Source organism: Oncorhynchus gorbuscha, linkage group LG01 (genome assembly GCF_021184085.1).
Source record: "Oncorhynchus gorbuscha isolate QuinsamMale2020 ecotype Even-year linkage group LG01, OgorEven_v1.0, whole genome shotgun sequence".
NCBI lineage: Eukaryota > Metazoa > Chordata > Actinopteri > Salmoniformes > Salmonidae > Oncorhynchus > Oncorhynchus gorbuscha.
The window spans coordinates 52,143,331-52,163,578 of NC_060173.1; positions in this window are offsets into that span (position 1 = coordinate 52,143,331).

Sequence of the window (20,248 nt, forward strand, 5' to 3'; positions counted from 1 at the left end):
ATCTCTCACTGTCATTATCACCGTGTATAAGCAGGAGAAACCCGTTGGTAGCGGTTCTGCCTTTCTGTTTGCAACCTTTTCATTCCATTCCATTTCATTTTAAATGCCTTCATTTCATTTTCGTGTATTTTCAAGGCCATTTTATAATGCATTACTAATGCATTACCACACTACCCAACAGTGTGTTCTGGAGTAAGCTCGTACCGCGATAATATCATATTCAACGGCCGAGTGGTTACATGGTTATAGCCATCACACCCATCACCTCACCCTCGATATGTAGAAGTCCCATTTGAGTGCCTGTGAAGTTTTATGTAGAGATAAATTAGCCTCAGTCCTCCTCACACACACGTCACAGCTTGGACCTGATACTGAGAGGGTCACGGCCCCACACTAACGTGATACAGGTAGCTGCCAAAATAAAGGAAACACTCCACACACACACAAAGCGTCTTAATAGGGTGTTGGGCCACCACGAGCCGCGGAAACAGCTTCAATGCGCCTTGGCATAGATTCAACAAGTGTCTGGGACTCAATTGGAGGGATGCAACGCCTTTCTTCCCCAAGAAGTTCCATCAATTGGTGTTTTGGTGGAAAACCCTGTCTCAGGTTCTGCTCCAGAATCCCCCATAAGTGTTCAATTGGGGTGAAATCTGGTGACCGAGACACACACCCTTTAAACCCCCTATGCTCCTCTTGAGACCCTTGTTTCAAAGTCACTGAGATCTCTTCTACCAATGGTAGCCAAAATAATGGGCAATTGGGCAATTTTTTACATGACCCTATGCATGATGGGATGTTAATTGCTTAATTAGCTCACAAACCACACATTTGTTTTGGCAGTTACCTGTATATTCAGTACCATGGGGAAAGTTTCCCCTTCATGACCGTGGACCATGGAGGGCTCCCCTCTCCCCTTGTAACTACAGTAGCCTATTTCATTACCCCCAACCTCAGCAGAATGTCTCCTCTTAATTTGGTTATCCATCTGGTTAATTTGTGTTGACATGCAAATGTACGTAAGGTAATACTCATTTCGACCACGCGCCTGAATGTTGGAGAGAGAAACGTATGTTATTAAATGGGACGTAAGTTTGAATTTATTTAACGAAAGCTGTTAAATCTCAGTAATACATGTACTTTTTTGCAACACACTGAAAGGGGCATTCGGTCCATATATATATTTTTTTATACAGTTTCACGTTCAAGATATCAGTGTCCTCTTGCCCAAAAAGCAAGCAAGAGCAAACAGTCTGATGATGTGTTTTGAAGTGAACGGGCCTGCTGTTAGGATATCGTTGAGTCTTGTACAGTGTGTGAGATTTTACGGTTGACTGATGAGAATTTTGGTTTTGAATGGACCTCTCCATGCAGATGCACTACTATATGTTTATATATAGACACGACCTCAATCTCTGGCTACTAGGTTACATCAACATGTCAAAGCACGTAATCCAGTCATACCACAGCAGCTCAGGTCATTAGAAGATGTATTTATTAATAGGTGTTAGTACAATATATATTGCCGGCATCATTGCAAACAGAAGCTCTCCTTGTGCCAGAGTTTTTAGACCAGGGCCATGTTCATGAGGGCCCAATGTTTTAACGCGTTCTGCAAAAGAAAATGAGTTCAGGTCTCAACAACCCCGTTTCAGTCAGTTCTCTTCTGTTGGATGTCTAATGAATACACCCCAGGTTCATGTTCATTAGGGCACCTGTTTTGCAATGGAAAATGAAAACCAGCTTATCTTCATTTCACCCCGTTTTCTTTTGTGCATACTGAACAAAACCCTGTGTTCTGGTTGGAGGGGTGCATCTCAATAATCTAAACTGGCGTCATATCCCTTTCTTCTCTCCTCCTCCGCCACTGATAGAAAAGATCTGGACAAGTGAAATCCTGCAATGTCCTGCAGGCACTAGCATCCATCACATTGCTTCGAAAAAATATGTTGCTTATGCTTTGAAAGAGAGGAGAAAAAGAAACACCATGATATGAGGGTGATAAACTTCAAGGTGTTGACACTGGTGAACCACATTGGCAGTGACTTATCCGAAGCTTCACTTTCTTAGGCTACTGTTGCCGCCAGTGTAGAGACTTAAGACTTTTCAGTTTAAACTAGTTTCAGTTCTAGTATAAACTGCCCGGCCTGGGCCCTCGCCCGTGAGTTATTCTCCCATCGTGATTTGTTGACACAGTTAATGAAGGTAATAATGTGTTCCCAAACACTTAATGAGCAGTGGCACCCCAAATCACTACCCAGTGCCTCCTCCCCTTTATTCCTCTGGGACTGACCTGGAAGGGAGAGGAGAAGGAGGAGAGGTAGTACTCTGTTTGCTCTCCTGTCAGACAGACACCCAGTACATTTGGAGAGTCACACTGTGGGTTCAGTGGGCGCCACCTTGGCACCTTCACTTTGCAACGAACATCCCTTGAAGAATAATTGCTCTGTGTGAAGCACGTACATGCGTGGGTGGCTAGCACGGGGATGTTGTGTAACAGGTTAAAGCCCCTTGGTTGAGCAGGGGTGTGTGTGTGTGTGTGTGTGTGTGTGTGTGTGTGTGTGTGTGTGTGTGTGTGTGTGTGTGTGTGTGTGTGTGTGTGTGTGTGTGTGTGTGTGTGTGTGTGTGTGTGTGTGGAGCTAACCCTGGCCAGCCCACACGGTGGTGGGACTATTTGTTCCTAGAGAGAGGTTGAAGGTGGAACTCTTGTGTACAAATGGATAGGGATAGTGTTTGTGGGTAAAGCGCTTGTATACCGCTCTTGTTTGAGAATACAATTTCTAACAAAGATATCTACATACATTTCCGGATGTTGTGTATCCAAATTCGTCCGAATTTAAAACATAGCGTATCCCCACCTTGGTGGTAAGATTTTCCACGTCTACAATGTATATTCTGAATGAAACATTACCGTCACGTTTTTAAAAAAAATGCATGATCTTGAGTTCTTATGCATGACAAACTGCTCAAATACTATGCATATTACTGACAAAAATGTAATCATAATTTGTATGGGGTATGTTGAGCCAAATGGAACCTTGGCACAATTTATCCCAAAGCAACCATTTTGACTATATCAGCCCACACAGCTACAAGGATGCACGTTCATGCTAGGTTTTTTAAGACCTAATATTGAAGCTGATGTATGAAAGTGTAAAAACAATCTACTTTGGTTTAGAACAAGCGTCACGAAATCTATAGCACAATAAATATATTTGAAAATACATTCAATTGCGGTTTATTGCGTCACAGCCGACATGACCTCTTCCTACATATTTGGTCACATGATTCATTTTGTGTATGGTTTCCTAGAAACAAGGTGGCTAAACTAACCTTTTGGCATGACTTACCCCCACTCTCCCCTATATAAGGGCTTTAAAGTTCCTAGACAGGAAATGTAATATCTCTAAAACGTTCCATTCCTGTTTCCATTTCCATTATACTCTATTGACACGCTAAAATAAATAAGTATATAGGCTTACAGCAAATTGTATTGCACCCCCTTACAGTAAATGTAAAATTAATATAGGCTCAAACATTGAAGCATATTTATTTTAGCATCACTTTTGTTTTTTTAATTCTTTGGAACATATTCCATTTATATACATAGTTGACATGTTTATGTTCGAACGGGACAAATCCAATTTCTCATCTCTTGAGCACTTTTAAACCCTACCTTCCAGTATCTCCCTGGCTTTTTGAGCTTTATCTATTCCTTGTCGATGTTTCCTCTTGGTATTGGAAAGGTTTTTTGGCATGTGAACAGAAACTTCATGCGGATAATTACTACGTTAGCCGCTGTGTGCTAGCCCCTGATCCCGACACCTGTTATTACAAGCCGGAAATGGGTCCTTGTGGTATCGAGTGTTAGCCACGGGAGCCACTGGATTCCCAAATAGCCTGGACTCACCCACATGAAAAGAATACTATAGAGTACTATGTTATAAATACTGTAGTAGTCACTGTAGTGTTTTTGTGGATGTTACTGTAGTACTCTGGTATTTACTGTAGTATACTGCAGTATTTACAGTTAACTACAGTATAAATACTGTAATAACATAACTTATGCTATAGTAATTGTTTTTGCGGATTGTAGTATATTGTAGTATTTACTGTTGTGTTTCTGGGGATGTTACTGTACTATTTACTGTAGTATTTTTATTTTTTATCTTTGACATAGAAGTGGACGTTTTCTCCCTCATGAAACCTACTGGAGAAATACTAAAATACTTTATACAATACAAGTACATTCGACATAACCTGTAGGTAAGTAGGACTGGGGTCTTAATGAATAGTTCAGAGCTTCTGCTCTTTTCTGTAACTTGTAGGGAACACAATATGGTCTATTCTTAGCATGTAGGTTCCTCTCTTATGAGTGGCAGAAATTGGGATATGGGGGAAGGGAATGGGCAGTGTATATACACATTAAAAACTGTAATATTTACCATAAATTCTACAGTATACTACAACATTCTATAGTAAGTACTACACATGATCAAGGGATACCACAGTGTGTAGTATAGTATACTACAGTTTCCTATATAATTCTAGAATAAGTACTGTTGTATTATATAGTAAACTAGTATTTTTTAATGTGGGCAGCCCAGTGACTTTACTGTTAATGCTATTACAGTAGTCCGTGACGTGTATTGTGCTATCACTGGTCTTCACGGACAGAAATGTCCCTCACAAGGTAATCTCTGAACCCAGAAACAAGGCCTACTTTTCATTAGAAACAGTTCACGTGATAAGGCTCATGTTTGCTTCTAAGATAGGGTCTTCGGCTTGCGTCAAACAGGAATTATGCTAAAGTGCTATTGTTTACTGATTTATATTCGTGCTTTAGCCAACTTGTCGTTGCCTTGACAATCAACTATGCAACACTGAGAGCACTGAGGAGATGCAGTCCAGGGTAATGTTCATCATGGTACACTGTAGCAAAATGTTTTGCAATGGGAAAACAAAAACAAGCGTTCCTTGGACAAGTGGGCCTACTGATAGCCTATGCCTCCCACTTTGCTTCATAGCGTTTTTTTTCCCGTTTTGTGTCTACTGAACATGACCCTTGGCCCCTTTCTTCCCTACGCAACATGATGATGGCTCATTTTAGCTTTCCAATAGCCTTGGAGTTCCCGCCATATTGCTTACAGGTTCCTTAAGATTTGCAAAAATCTATTGACAAGTTGCTAGGCCAGAAGTCTGGGGTTCAGTTGATTTAGTAGATTTTAGTTTTAACCCTAAGGGGCAGTTTCATGGACACCGATTTAAGCCTAGTCCTGGATTAAAAAGTAAACTCTAAACAGAATCTCTATTGAAAATACTTGTTAGTCCAGGATTAGATTTAATCTGTGTCCAGGAAACCACCCCCAAGGGAGTTACCATGTCCTCTGATGTGTGATAAGAGACAGGGTATAGAATGCACTCAAAAAAAAGTACACATTCATGGGCTGATGGAAACTGGGACACATTGTGTAGATATGTGTGTGTGTGTGTGAGCAGTATGCATGGTCATGACCTCCAGGCTCCTGCTGTGTTTTGCTGAGAGGCTTGCTGTCTGTGAACGAAGTGACCGATAGGCACAATTTCTCAGACAGACGACTCCTTTCCATCAAACTACATCAACACACACACACAGGTTCAGACAGAGACTTTTGTCTACCGTGTGTGTGTGACCCTTACCTACCCAAACCAGAAACTGTGGATAAATGGCAGCATTTGTACAAAACTGAAAGCACGAACCACATTCAACTATGGCAATGTGACTGGGAATATTGCCAAATAGAATCAGTGTAGTTATTCCCTCCGTAAGGCAATCAAACAGGCAAAACGTCAGTACAGAAATAAAGTGGAGTCGTAATTCAACGGCTCAATACGAAATGTTTGTGGCAGGATCTACAGACAATCACAGATTACAAAGTGGAGAATCAGCCACTTTGCGGACACCGACGTCTTGCTCCCAGACACGCTAAACTAAACACCTTCTCCCCGCTTTGAGGATAACACAGTGCCACCGACGCGGCCTGCTCCCAAGGACTGTGGGCTCTCGTTCTCCGTGGCCGACGTGAGTAAGACATTTAAGCGCGTTAACCTCGAAAGGCTGCCGGCCCAGACGGCATCCCTAACAGCATCCTCAGAGCACGGACATATTCAATATCTCCCTATCCCAGTCTGCTGTCCCCACTTGCTTCAACATGTCCACCTTTGTTACTGTACCCAAGAAAGCAAAGGTAACTGAACTAAATGAATATCGCCCCATAGCACTCACTTCTGTCATCACGAATTTTGAGAGGTTAGTTAAGAATCATATCACTTCCACCTTACCTGACACCCTAGACCAACTTCTATTTGCATACCGCCCCAATAGATCCACAGACGATGCAGTCGCCATCACACTGCCCTATCCAATCTGGACAAGAGGAATACCTACTTCAAAATCCTGTTCATTGACAAAAGCTCTGCCTTCAACACCATAGTACCCTCCAAGCTCATCATCTAGCTCGAGGCCCTGGGTCTGAACCCCGCCCTGTTCAACTGGGTCCTGGACTTCCTGACGGGCCGCCCCCAGGTGGTGAAGGTAGGAAACAACACATCCTCTTCGCTGATCCTCAACACTGGGGCCCCACAGGAATACGTACTCAGCCCCTGCCTGTACTCCCTGTTCACCCATGACTGCGTGGACAAGCACGCTTCCAACTCAATCATCAAGTTTGCAGACGACACAACAGTAGTAGGCTTGATTACCAACAATGATGAGACAGCCTACAGGGAGGAGGTGAGGGCTCTGGAGTGTGATGCCAGTAAAATAACCTCTCAATCAACATCAACAAAACTAAGGCAGTGGTCGTGGACTTCAGGAAACAGCAGAGGGAGCACCCCCCTATTCACATCGATGGGACCGCAATGGAGAAGGTGGAAAGCTTCAAGTTCCTCGGCAGACACATCACTGACAAACTGAAATGCTCCACCCACATAGACAGCGTGGTGAATAAGGCGCAACAGCACCTCATCAACCTCAGGAGGCTCAATAAATTTGGCTTAACATCTAAAACCCTCAAACTTTTAAAGATGCACAATTGAGAGCATCCTGTCGGTCTGTATCACCTCCTGGTACGGCAACTGCACCGCCCACACCCGCAAAGCTCTCCAGAGGGTGGTGCAGTCTGCCCAATGTATTACCGGGGACAAACTTCCCGCCCTCCTGGACACCTACAGCACCCGATGCCATAGGAAGGCCAAAAAGATCATCAAGGGCATAAACCACCCGAGCCACTGCCTGTTCACCCTGCTATCATCCAGAAGGCGAGGTCTGTACGGGTGCATCAAAGCTGGGACCGAGAGACTGAAAAACAGCTTCTATCTCAAGGCCATCAGACTGTTAAACAGCAATCACTAGCACATCCGAGGCGGCTGCCTATAGACATAGATTAGGAATCACAGGCCACTTTTATAATGTTTCCGTATCTAGCATTACTCATCTCAAAAGTATAAACTGCACTCCACACTATTCTATGGTGTCTTAAGTCATTGTAAATTGTGTTTACATATTGCATCACCCATTTCATATGTATATACTGTATTGTATTCTATACTACACCACCAACTGTTAAACAGCCATCTCCAGCACATCAGAGGCTGCTGCCTATAGACATAGATTAGGAATCACTGGCCACTTTAAGGAAATGAAACACTAGCCACTTTAATAATGTCTCCGTATCTTGCATTAGTCATCTCATGTTTAAACTGTACTCTATAATATTCTACGGTATATTAGTCACTTTAATTGTGTGTAAATATTGCATCACCCATCTCATATGTGTATATTCTGTACTCTATACTATGCCACTATCTTAGTCCAATGCCGCTCTGACATATACAGTATGGTCACTAAGAAATTGCCTTGTTTTTGAAAGAAAAGCAACATTTTTTTGTTCATTAAAATAACATAAATTGATCAGAAATACAGTGTAGACATTGCTAATGTTGTAAAAGACTATTGTAGATGGAAATGTCAGATTTTGTATGGAGTATCGACATACAGTGGGGCAAAAAAGTATTTAGTCAGGCACCAATTGTGCATGTTCTCCCACTTAAAAATATGAGAGAGGCCTGTAATTTATCATAGGTACACTTCAACTATGACAGACAAAATGAGGAAAAAACATCCAGAAAATCACATTGTAGGATTTTAAATGAATTTATTTGCAAATTATGGTGGAAAATAAGTATTTGGTCAATAACAAAAGTTTCTCAATACTTTGTTATATACCCTTTGTTGGCAATGACTGAGGTCAAACGTTTTCTGTAAGTCTTCAAGGTTTTCACACACTGTTGCTGGTATTTTGGCCCATTCCTCCATGCAGATCTCCTCTAGATCGGTGATGTTTTGGGGCTGTTGCTGGGCAACACGGACTTTCAACTCCCTCCCAAATTTTCTATGGGGTTGAGATCCTGAGACTGGCTAGGCCACTCCAGGACCTTGAAATGCTTCTTACGAAGCCACTCCTTCGTTGCCTGGGCGGTGTGTTTGGGATCATTGTCATGCTGAAAGACCCAGCCACGTTTCATCTTCAATGCCCTTGCTGATGGAAGGAGGTTTTCACTCAAAATCTCACGATACATGGCCCCATTCATTCTTTCCATTACACGGTTCAGTCGTCCTGGTCCCTTTGCAGAAAAACAGCCCCAAAACATGATGTTTCCACCCCCATGCTTCACAGTAGGTATGGTGTCCTTTGGATGCAACTCAGCATTCTTTGTCCTCCAAACACGTCTAGTTGAGTTTTTACCAAAAAGTTTTATTTTGGTTTCATCTGACCATATGACATTCTCCCAATCTTCTTCTGGATCATCCAAATGCTCTCTAGCAAACTTCAGACGGGCCTGGACATGTACTGGCTTAAGCAGGGGGACACGTCTGGCACTGCAGGATTTGAGTCCCTGGCAGCGTAGTGTGTTACTGATGGTAGGCTTTGTTACTTTGGTCCCAGCTCTCTGCAGGTCATTCACTAGGTCCCCCCGTGTGGTTCTGGGATTTTTGCTCACCGTTCTTGTGATCATTTTTGACCCCATGGGGTGAGATATTGCGTGGAGCCCCAGATCGAGGGAGATTATCAGTAGTCTTGTATGTCTTCCATTTCCTAATAATTGCTCCCACGGTTGATTTCTTCAAACCAAGCTGCTTACCTATTGCAGATTCAGTCTTCCCAGCCTGGTGCAGGTCTACAATTTTGTTTCTGGTGTCCTTTGACAGCTCTTTGGTCTTGGCCATAGTGGAGTTTGTAGTGTGACTGTTTGAGGTTGTGGACAGGTGTCTTTTATACTGATAACAAGTTCAAACAGGTGCCATTAATACAGGTAACGAGTGGAGGACAGAGGAGCCTCTTAAAGAAGAAGTTACAGGTCTGTGAGAGCCAGAAATCTTGCTTGTTTTTAGGTGACCAAATACTTATTTTCCACCATAATTTGCAAATAAATTCATTAAAAATCCTACAATGTGATTTTCTGGATTTTTCCCCCTGATTTTAGTTGAAGTGTACCTATGATGACAATTACAGGCCTCATCTTTTTAAGTGGGAGAACTTGCACAATTGGTGGCTAAATACTTTTTTGCCCCACTGTACATAGGCGTACAGAGGCCCATTATCAGCAACCATCACCCCTGTGTTCCAATGGCACGTTGTGTCAGCTAATCCAAGTTTATCATTTTAAAAAGGCTAAAAACCCTGTTTGCAATTATGTTGACACAGCTGAAAACTGTTATTTTTAAAGAAGAAATAAAACTGGCCTTTAGACTCGTTGAGTATCTGGAGCATCAGCAGTTGTGGGTTTAATTACAGGCTCAAAATGGCCAGAAACAATGACCTTTCTTCTGAAACTCGTCAGTCTATTCTTGTTCTGAGAAATAAAAGCTATTCCATGCGAGAAATTGCCAAGAAACTGAAGATCTGGTACAACGCTGTGTACTACTCCCTTCACAGAACAGCGCAAACTGTCTCTAACCAGAATAGTAAGAGGAGTGGGAGGCCCCCGTGCACAACTGAGCAAAAGGACAAGTACATTAGAATGTCTAGTTTGAGAAACTGATTCCTCACAAGTCCTCAACGGGCAGCTTCATTGAATAGTACCCGTAAAACACCAGTCTCAACGTCAACAGTGAAAAGGCGACTCCGGGATACTGGCCTTCTAGGCAGAATTGCAAAGAAAAAGCCATATCTCAGACTGGCCATTAAAAAGCAAAAGATTAAGATGGGCAAAAGAACACAGACACTGGACAGAGGAACGCTGCCTAGAAGGCCAGCATCCCGGAGTCTCGTCACTGTTGACATTGAGACTGGTGCTTTGGGGGTACAATTTAATGAAGCTTTCAAAACCAATGACATTTCCAAGTGACCCCAAACTTTTGAACGGTAGTGTATATATTCTTAATCCATTCCTTACTTAGATGTACGTGTATTTTGGGGTATGTATTGTGAAACTGTTAGATATTACTGATATTACTGCACTCGGAGCTAGAAGCACAAGCATTTTGATACACCCGTAATAACATCTGCTAAACACGTGTATGTGACAAATACATTTGATTTGATTTGATTTTGATGAGGGCCTGCTCGGGTGTCTGGAGTAAATCCCTTTCGTCCGACTCATTAAAGAGAAATTCTTCATCCAGTTCAAGGTGAGTATTTCTTATTTCCAGAAGATCTTTTTGGTTGTAAGAGATGGTAGCAGCAACATTATGTACAAAATAAGTCACAAAAAAACAAGCAAAATAGCACGGTCGGTTAGGAGCCCTGAAGCCCAAAATTCTGTCTTTGCTTTGTCGTCATGGGGTATTGTGTTTAGATTGATGAGGGGGAAAAAACGATTGAATCAATTTTAGAATAATGTTGTAACGTACCAAAATGTGGAAAAAGTCTAGGGGTCTGAATATTTTTTGAAGGCACCTTTTATACTGTATTGTACTGTATTTAGTCAATGCCAATCGACATTGCTCGTCCTAATTGATATATATTTCTTAATACCATTCTATCACATTTAGATGTGTGCATTGTTGTGAATCGTTAGATACTACTGCACTGTTGGAGCTAGGAACACAATCATTTCGCTACACCTCCAATAACATCTGCTAAACATGTGTATGTGACAAATACATTTGATTTGGATTTGATTAGATTTTCTGTGTGTGTGAGTGAGAATAGTACAGGTCTGGTCCGAGGTGAGGAACAGGCCACATTCCTGACCCAGCAGCTCTCGATATACACACACAAAAAAATGGGTTCCTATCGGGTTCTTTGGGAAGGGGATGGTTCTATGTGGAACCATACTGACCCAAATAACCATTTTTGAGCAATTCAATGGTTCTTTAGAGTTCAGAAATAGTTATTTCCTCTTTTATTGATAATTTAAAAAATAAGGGTGGCGGCTCACTAGAATATTTTGGAGTGTTGTTTGCTCACAGGTCTTTTTGTGCAACCGGGAGTGAGAGAGTCATTCCAGTTGATCAAATCTGTTGTGTTTTGCCAGTACATGTTAAAAATGTTGGCCTCGTGTCAATTGAGAACAATTGTTTAAATCAGTGGTTCTCAATTCTCTCCTCAGAGACCCTCAGCTGTTCCAGAGCTGACGTACCTGATTCAATAACTACCACCGTTTTAACAATGTCATATGGCTAAGCAGAGAAAATAACCCTGTACTGTTCTACAGTTCTTTGTTGAACCTTCTGCGATTTGAGAATGGTTCTATGAATAACCATTCTCCATAAAGGTTCTATAAAGAACCATTAAAAAGAGTTCTTTATAGCACCATAAAGGTTCCATTTTAGACCCGCATGCACATAGACCCGTATGTGCATGGTTCTTTATAGAACATTCAAAAAGGGGTTCTATATAACACCAAAAAGGCTTCTGCTATGGTTACATGCCAAATAACCCTTATGTGGAACTAAAGAACCATTTCAGCATCCATCGCCATCGTAACCCTGCAAATGTCAGGGCACCAAGAAAGGGAGGAAGGGAAGGAGAGCGGGAGAATTTGTGTGTGTATAACACCACAGTAAAGAAAGAGAGGGAGTGTGTTTGTACACAAGATGTGAGCGTGTGTGTACAGTACATACATTGTGTGTGTGGGGTCGTGTGTCCTCGATCTTATGAGTGTGTGTATATAAACGACGTGTGTGAGCTCCATGTAGAATGCATGTAAAGGGGCGGGATGATGGAGAGGGGGTAAGAAAATATAGCCCATCTATGGAGTAAGAGTTCCTTCAGAGATCAGACTCACCCTGGAAAACACCAGCGATCCACAAGATTATTTATAGATAAGGGCTCCGTGCCGGGGAGACATTCCCACGCTGGGACAAATACCTTCAGATATCGTTCTAATAACATACTTAGATGCACTCAAGTGATCTTACAGACAATTTATTCTTGATCCGGCATCTGTGGTGATGGATTTGCGTCTGATCCTCTTAAAAGACTGTGTGCCTCTTGATAAAATGGGAATACGTCATTCTAATAGGATTTCTCTGTGGAGTTGCAAAATGTATTTTGGTCCTTCTGTAGCTCAGTTGGTAGAGCATGGCGCTTGTAACGCCAGGGTAGTGGGTTCGATTCCCGGGACCACCCATACGTAGAATGTATGCACACATGACTGTAAGTCGCTTTGGATAAAAGCGTCTGCTAAATGGCATATATTATTATTATTATTTTTTATTAATTGAAAATTCTTATTTACAATGACGGCCTACCAAAAGGCCTCCTGCAGGGACGGGGGCTGGGATTAAAAATAAAAATATAGGACAAAACACGCATCACGACAAGATACACCTCAACACTACAGAAAGAGAGACCTTAGAAAACATCAAAGCATGGCAGCAACACAGTAGCAACACAACATGGAACAGACAACAGCACAAATCAAATCAAAGTTTATTTGTCACGTGCGCCAAATACAGTGAAATGCTTACTTACTAACCAACAATGCAATTGTTAAGTTAAATCAAAAGGTGAACAGTTGAACAGTGAAAAATAACAGTAGCGAGGCTATATACAGTAGCGAGGCTATATACAGTAGCGAGGCTATATACAGTAGCGAGGCTATATACAGTAGCGAGGCTATATACAGTAGCGAGGCTATATACGGTAGCGAGGCTATATACGGTAGAGAGGCTATATACGGTAGAGAGGCTATATACGGTAGAGAGGCTATATACAGTAGCGAGGCTATATACGGTAGCGAGGCTATATACGGTAGCGAGGCTATATACGGTAGAGAGGCTATATACGGTAGAGAGGCTGTATACGGTAGAGAGGCTGTATACGGTAGAGAGGCTATATACGGTAGAGAGGCTGTATACGGTAGAGAGGCTGTATACGGTAGAGAGGCTGTATACGGTAGAGAGGCTGTATACGGTAGAGAGGCTGTATACGGTAGAGAGGCTATATACGGTAGAGAGGCTATATACGGTAGAGAGGCTGTATACGGTAGAGAGGCTATATATGGTAGAGAGGCTATATACGGTAGAGAGGCTGTATACGGTAGAGAGCCTGTATACGGTAGAGAGGCTATATACGGTAGAGAGGCTATATACGGTAGAGAGGCTATATACGGTAGAGAGGCTATATACGGTAGAGAGGCTATATACGGTAGAGAGGCTATATACGGTAGAGAGGCTATATACGGTAGAGAGGCTATATACAGGCACCGGTTAGTCAGGCTAATTGAGGTAGTATTTACATGAATGTATAGTTAAACTGACTGCATATTTGATCAACCGAGAGTAGCAGCAGCGTAAAAGCTGTTGGGGTGTCACACAATGCAAATAGTCCGGGTAGCCATTTGATTACCTGTTCAGGAGTCTTATGGCTTGAGGGTAAAAAAAGTTGAGAAGCCTTTTGATCCTAGACTTGGCGCTCCGGTACCGCTTGCCGTGCGGTAGGGCCTTCCTCTGACATCGCCTGGTATAGATTTCCTGGATGGCAGGCATCTTAGCCCAAGTGATGTATTGGGCCATACACACTACCCTCTGTAGTGCCTTGCGGTCGGAGGCTGAGCAGTTTCCGTACCAGGCGGTGAGGCTACCAGTCAGGATGTTCTTGATTTTGCAGCTGTAGAACCTTTTGAGGATCTGAGGACCCATGCCAAATATTTTTAGTTTCCTGAGGGGGAATAGGCTTTGTCGTGCCCTCTTCACGACTGTCTTGGTGTGTTTGGACCATTCTAGTTTGTTGGTGATGTGGACACCAAGGAACTTGAAACTCTCAACCTGCTCAAATACAGCCCTGTCGAATCATCTCCTTAGTCTTGGTTATGTTGAGGGATAAGTTGTTATTCTGGCACCACCTGGCCAGGTCTGTGTCCTCCTCCCTATAGGCTGTCTCATCGTTGTCGGTAATCAGGCCTACCGCTGTTGTGTCATCTGCAAATTTAATGATGGTGTTGGAGTCGTACCTGGGTGAACAGGGAGTACAGGAGGGTACTGAGCACGCACCCCTGAGGGACTCCAGTGTTGAGGATCAGCTTGGCAGATGTGTTGCTACCTACCCTCACCACCTGGGGCCGGCAGGTCAGGAAGTCCAGGATCCAGTTGCGGAGGGAGGTGTTTAGTCCCAGGGTATTTAGCTTAGTGATGAGCTTTGAGGGTACTATGGTTTTGAACGCTGAGCTGTAGTCAATGAATAGCATTCTCACGTAGGTGTTCCTTTTGTAGAGGTGTGAAAGGGCAGTGTGGAGTGCAATAGAGATTGCATCATCTGTGGATCTGTTTGGGCGGTATGCAAATTGGAGTGGGTCTAGGGTTTCTGGGATAATGGTGTTAATGTGAGCCATTACCAGCCTTTCAAAGCACTTCATGGCTACGGACGTGAGTGCTACAGGTCTGTAGTCATTTAGGCAGGATGCCTTCGTGTTCTTGGGCACAGAGGCTATGGTGGTCTGTTTGAAACAGGTTGGTATTACAGACATGTTGAAAATGTCAGAGGGCAAGTAGGTAGAGACAACAATACATCACGCGAAGCAGCAAGAGTCAGTAAATGTGTCCTTGATTCAGTCTTTGAATGAAGAGAAGGAGATAGAATTGTCCAGTTTTGAGGTTTTTTTTCAGCCTGTTCCCAGCTGCACAGAACTGAAAAGTGGAGCAACCCAGGGATGTGTGTGCTTTGGGGAGCTTTAACAGAATGTGACTGGCATTAGGGGTGTTGTATGTGGAGGATGAGGGCTGCAGTAGATATCTCAGATAGGGGGGAGTAGAGGCCTAAGAGGGTTTTATAAATTAGCATCAGGTATACAGAGATGACCAGTTTACAGAGGAGTGTAGAGTGCAGTGATGTGTCCAATAAGGAGCATTGGTGGCAAATCTCATGGCCGAATGGTAAAGAACATCTAGCCGCTCGAGAGCACCCTTACCTGTCGATCTATGAGTTACATCTCCGTAATCTAGAAGTGTTGGATCTTTGTGCAGATAACTGATGCGTTGTGAAGTGTATAATTGAGCATGCCCTTTCCCTTTTTTGACATGAGTTTGACAACGTTAGGTTAACGTCTCCGCAACCATTTGCTCATTACATTTTTATCATACAGCAAGGACCTCTTTTGTATACAGTAGCTAATATATTACTATGAAACGCAGACAGATTGACAAGCCTCCTCTGTCCTCCGGCCTTGGCATGACATAACGAGTGAAAAACAATCCTCTCCCTCTCTGCAGTCCCTCCGCTCTGAGGATCGCCTCTATTGAGCCGTGTGACACTGCTCCCCCATAGACCGCTGTACTCCAACCATCTGGCATTACTTAATCTACCCAATGGAAAGTGAAAGGCAAGCCCACCCTTGAATTAAAAAACAGACATTGGTTTTCCATCCGCCCCGACGACCTTGTCGTCTTTAATGGTTTGATTCCCGGGACCACCCATACGTAGAATGTATGCACACATGACTGTAAGTCGCTTTGGATAAAAGCGTCTGCTAAATGGCATATATTATATTATTATATTAATGAGGTTTCATAGCTACGCTCTTAGATAAGAAGACGCTATCTAGAAACCTAAAAGGGTTCTTCAGCTCTCCCCATAGGAGAACCCTTGGAAGAATCATTTTTGGTTCCAGGTCGAATCCTTTACAGAGGGTTCTACATGAAACCAAAAAGAGTTCTACCGGGAATCAAAAAAGGGTTCTCCTATGGTGACATTCTAAGAACCCTTCTGTCTACGAGTGTACGCAGCCAAAACTGTGTTCAAGATAGAATTGAGCAGTCCGAGACTCCTCTCGTTCGTTCTACTTGTTTTTACAGCCCCGTTACAAAACTTCATCGACATGTGCCAGATCATCATAGGAAAAACAATGTGCCACAGAGGGCACATTCAAGTCTTTCCCAACAAGCCTGTCTCTGGGCCAACATTGTGCAAACTGCTCATTCGTCTAGGAGCATGGGTGGATACAAAAGTAGTAAATCATATGCAGTTGCACACACTTGCGCACACACACACACACACACACAGATGCACACACAAACGCAAGTGCACACACATGGTCTTTACCGCCAAACAAGAATGTCATGTGAGTGTGATATCACTTGAATGGCAACTGGTGGGCTGAGGGAATGACCTTACTGCTGAGTTACCAAAAATAGAGCTGAGAGGTGTAGGGTTTATTTACGACTTTACATCGACATACACCCCTGATGTGTGTTTTAAGTGAAGGGTATTGGTATACGGCAACTTAGTCTCCTTCCAATTCTCCTGAGGTCTCATCCTAAGAATACAGTACATGATGAAACCATTTTAGAACCTGCCGTCATTGCCATAACCCTAGGATGACATCAAAGCCGTAAATGTACTGTCCATAAGGGTCAATGTTGTTGCAGCACTGACAAACCTGCCTCAGAGATGATGTGCCTCAATCCACAGGGTTATTGCTATCTGGGATCGTTGGGACGTCCATACCCTAGACTAACCCTAACTCCTAACCATAAACCCTTACCTTAACCATTTTAAATGTAAACTTCAATGGGTTAGGGACGTCCCGAAGATCCCGGATAGCAAGTATCAAATCCACAGACACATTAGATAATTTTTGTTATTACCGCTATGCATTACAGTCAAGATGACAATACTGAAGGGGATGACAACAGCTATGCAAATACAGTTGAAGTCGGAAGTTTACAATCACATGCTACTTCGTGCATGACGCAAGTAATTTTCCAACAATTGTTTACAGACAGATTATTTCACTTATAATTCACTGTATCACAATTCCAGTGGGTCAGAAGTTTACATACACTAAGTTGACTGTGCCTTTAAACAGCTTGGAAAATTCCAGAAAATGTTGTCATGGCTTTAGAAGATTCTGATCAGCTAATTGACATAATTTGAGTCAATTGGAGGTGTACCTGTAGATGTATTTCAAGGCCTACCTTCAAATTCAGTGTCTCTTTGCTTGACATCATGGGAAAATCAAACGAAATCAGCAAATACCTCAAAATAAATGGTAGACCTCCACTAGTCTGGTTCATCATTGGGAGCCATTTCCAAACACCTGAAGGTACCACGTTCATCTGTACAAACAATAGTACGCAAGTATAAACACCATGGGACCACGCAGCCGCCATACTGCTCAGGAAGGAGAAGCATTCTGTCTCCTAGAGATGAACGTACTTTGGTGCGAAAAGTGCAAATCACTCCCAGAACAACAGCAAAGGACCTTGTGAAGATGCTGGAGTAAACAGGTACAAAAGTATCTTTATCCACAGTAAAACGAGTCCGATATTGACATAACCTGAAAGCATGGAAGAAGCCACTGCTCCAAAACCAGGAAGAGAAAAAATAAATAGGAGGTTAAAGCTTGGTCGCAAATGGGTCTTCAAAATGGGCAATGACCCCCAAGCATACTTCCAAAGTTGTGGAAAAAAGGCTTAAGGACAACAAAGTCAAGGTATTGGAGTGGCCACCACAAAGCCCTGATCTCAATCCTATAAACAATGTGTGGGCAGAACTGAAAAAGCGTGTGGGAGCAAGGAGGAATACAAACCTGACTCAGTGGAATGGGCCAAAATTCCCCAAACTTACTGTGGAAGGCTACCCGAAACGGTTGACCCAAGTTCAACAATTTAAAGGCAATCCTACCAAATACTAATTGAGTGTATGTAAACTTCTGACACACTGGGAATGTGATGAAGGAAATAAAAGCTTAAATAAATCATTCTCTACTATTATTCTGACATTTCACATTCTTAAAATAAAAAGTGATCTTAACTGATCTAAGACAGGGAGTATTTACTTGGATTAAATGTCAGGAATGTTGAAAAACTGAGTTTAAATGTATTTGGCGAAGGTGTATGTAAACTTCCGACTTCAACTGTATGTACTGCGCTGGGTGTTGCCTGGTGGACTCCTTGTGTTTGGCTCTGCGTTGCCATGCCAACAATGACATTTCCAGCTAGGGCCTAGGGACGTCCCTGACCCTGCCAGTTCCTATTAATCCATGGGTCGGAAGGCCAAATTTCACATATTTGTCCGCTTTGGAGTGGTGGTCTCATTATTTTTATTGAGGTCCATGTTCTGTGGGTTATATTTTGGTATGATAACATCATCGGAGGTAGCTGAATGTGGTTATCACTGCATTATATGTTATGACCCTATGCGGTTTGTTGAGCCAACAAGACTGAGGGTATTAAATATGTTTTATCTGGGAACAGTCTTCTCAAATGAAGGTAATTGATATGTAATTAACTTCATAATACAACACAAATTAAGGTATGAAACTATTGAAATGGCAATGACATCTCTATGGGCCCACCTTGGGTGGGCGGGTGGGGGGGGGGGGTCAAAGGTCATACATGTACGCATTTTGGGGTATATTGAGTGTTGGGATGTGCTTTATGGTACCCTAGATGATAACTGTACTACATTTCCCAGAACAAGTAGACCCATTGAGAATGTTTTTTTAGCTATATATTTTCAAGATGGTCGCCATTCACTTTAATGTGGAGTTACTGCAATGATTTTGCATGCCCATAGCTGAATAAATAATTGGTGTAATAAGACCAATAATGGCTTAAAATGTGTGTTACAATGAGGACACATCAAAATGATGGCCCACGTATGTCAATTATATGTATTTAACTAAATATTACCAGAATGCTGGTAAAATATGCAGAATGCTGTGCGAATTGCTTGATCTTGGAGCCATTTCAAATATATTGCATTAAAACACTGAAAATATTCTAGAATCATTCACTGATGCATGTTGATAAAAATTATACACAATATGGTTCTATAAATTGTGTTAACATCAAGAAATGTGACATGAAACCTGCCCTGTACATTGACCCTATGATATCTCATTGGAATGCATTATGTCCAGCAAAGAGATACAGCTCACCCATCCATAATGAGTGCACCAAACTTTACATAAAGCTAGGAAAAGTCTAAACAATGATGCCTAGTTATTGATAATAATAATAATAATAATAATATATGCCATTTAGCAGACGCTTTTATCCAAAGCGACTTACAGTCATGTGTGCATACATTCTACGATAACAACATTAGACCATTAGACCATAACAACATTAGACCATAACAACATTAGACCATTAGACCATAACAGCATTAGACCATTAGATCATAACAACACTAGATCATAACAACACTAGATCATAACAACATCAGACCATTAGACCATAACAACATTAGACCATAACAACATTAGACCATAACAACATTAGACCATTAGATCATAACAACATTAGACCATTAGACCATAACAACATTAGACAATTAGATCATAACAACATTAGATCGTAACAACATTAGATCATAACAGCATTAGACCATTAGATCATAACAGCATTAGACCATTAGACCATAACAACATTAGACCATAACAACATTAGACCATAACAACATTAGACCATAACAACATTAGACCATAACAACATTAGATCATAACAACATTAGACCATTAGACCATAACAACATTAGACCATTAGACCATAACAACATTAGATCATAACAACATTAGACCATAACAACATTAGACCATAACAACATTAGACCATAACAACATTAGACCATAACAACATTAGACCATAACAACATTAGACCATTAGACCATAACACCATTAGACCATAACACCATTAGACCATTAGACCATAACACCATTAGACCATTAGACCATAACAACATTAGACCATAACAACATTAGACCATTAGATCATAACAACATTAGACCATAACAACATTAGACCATTAGACCATA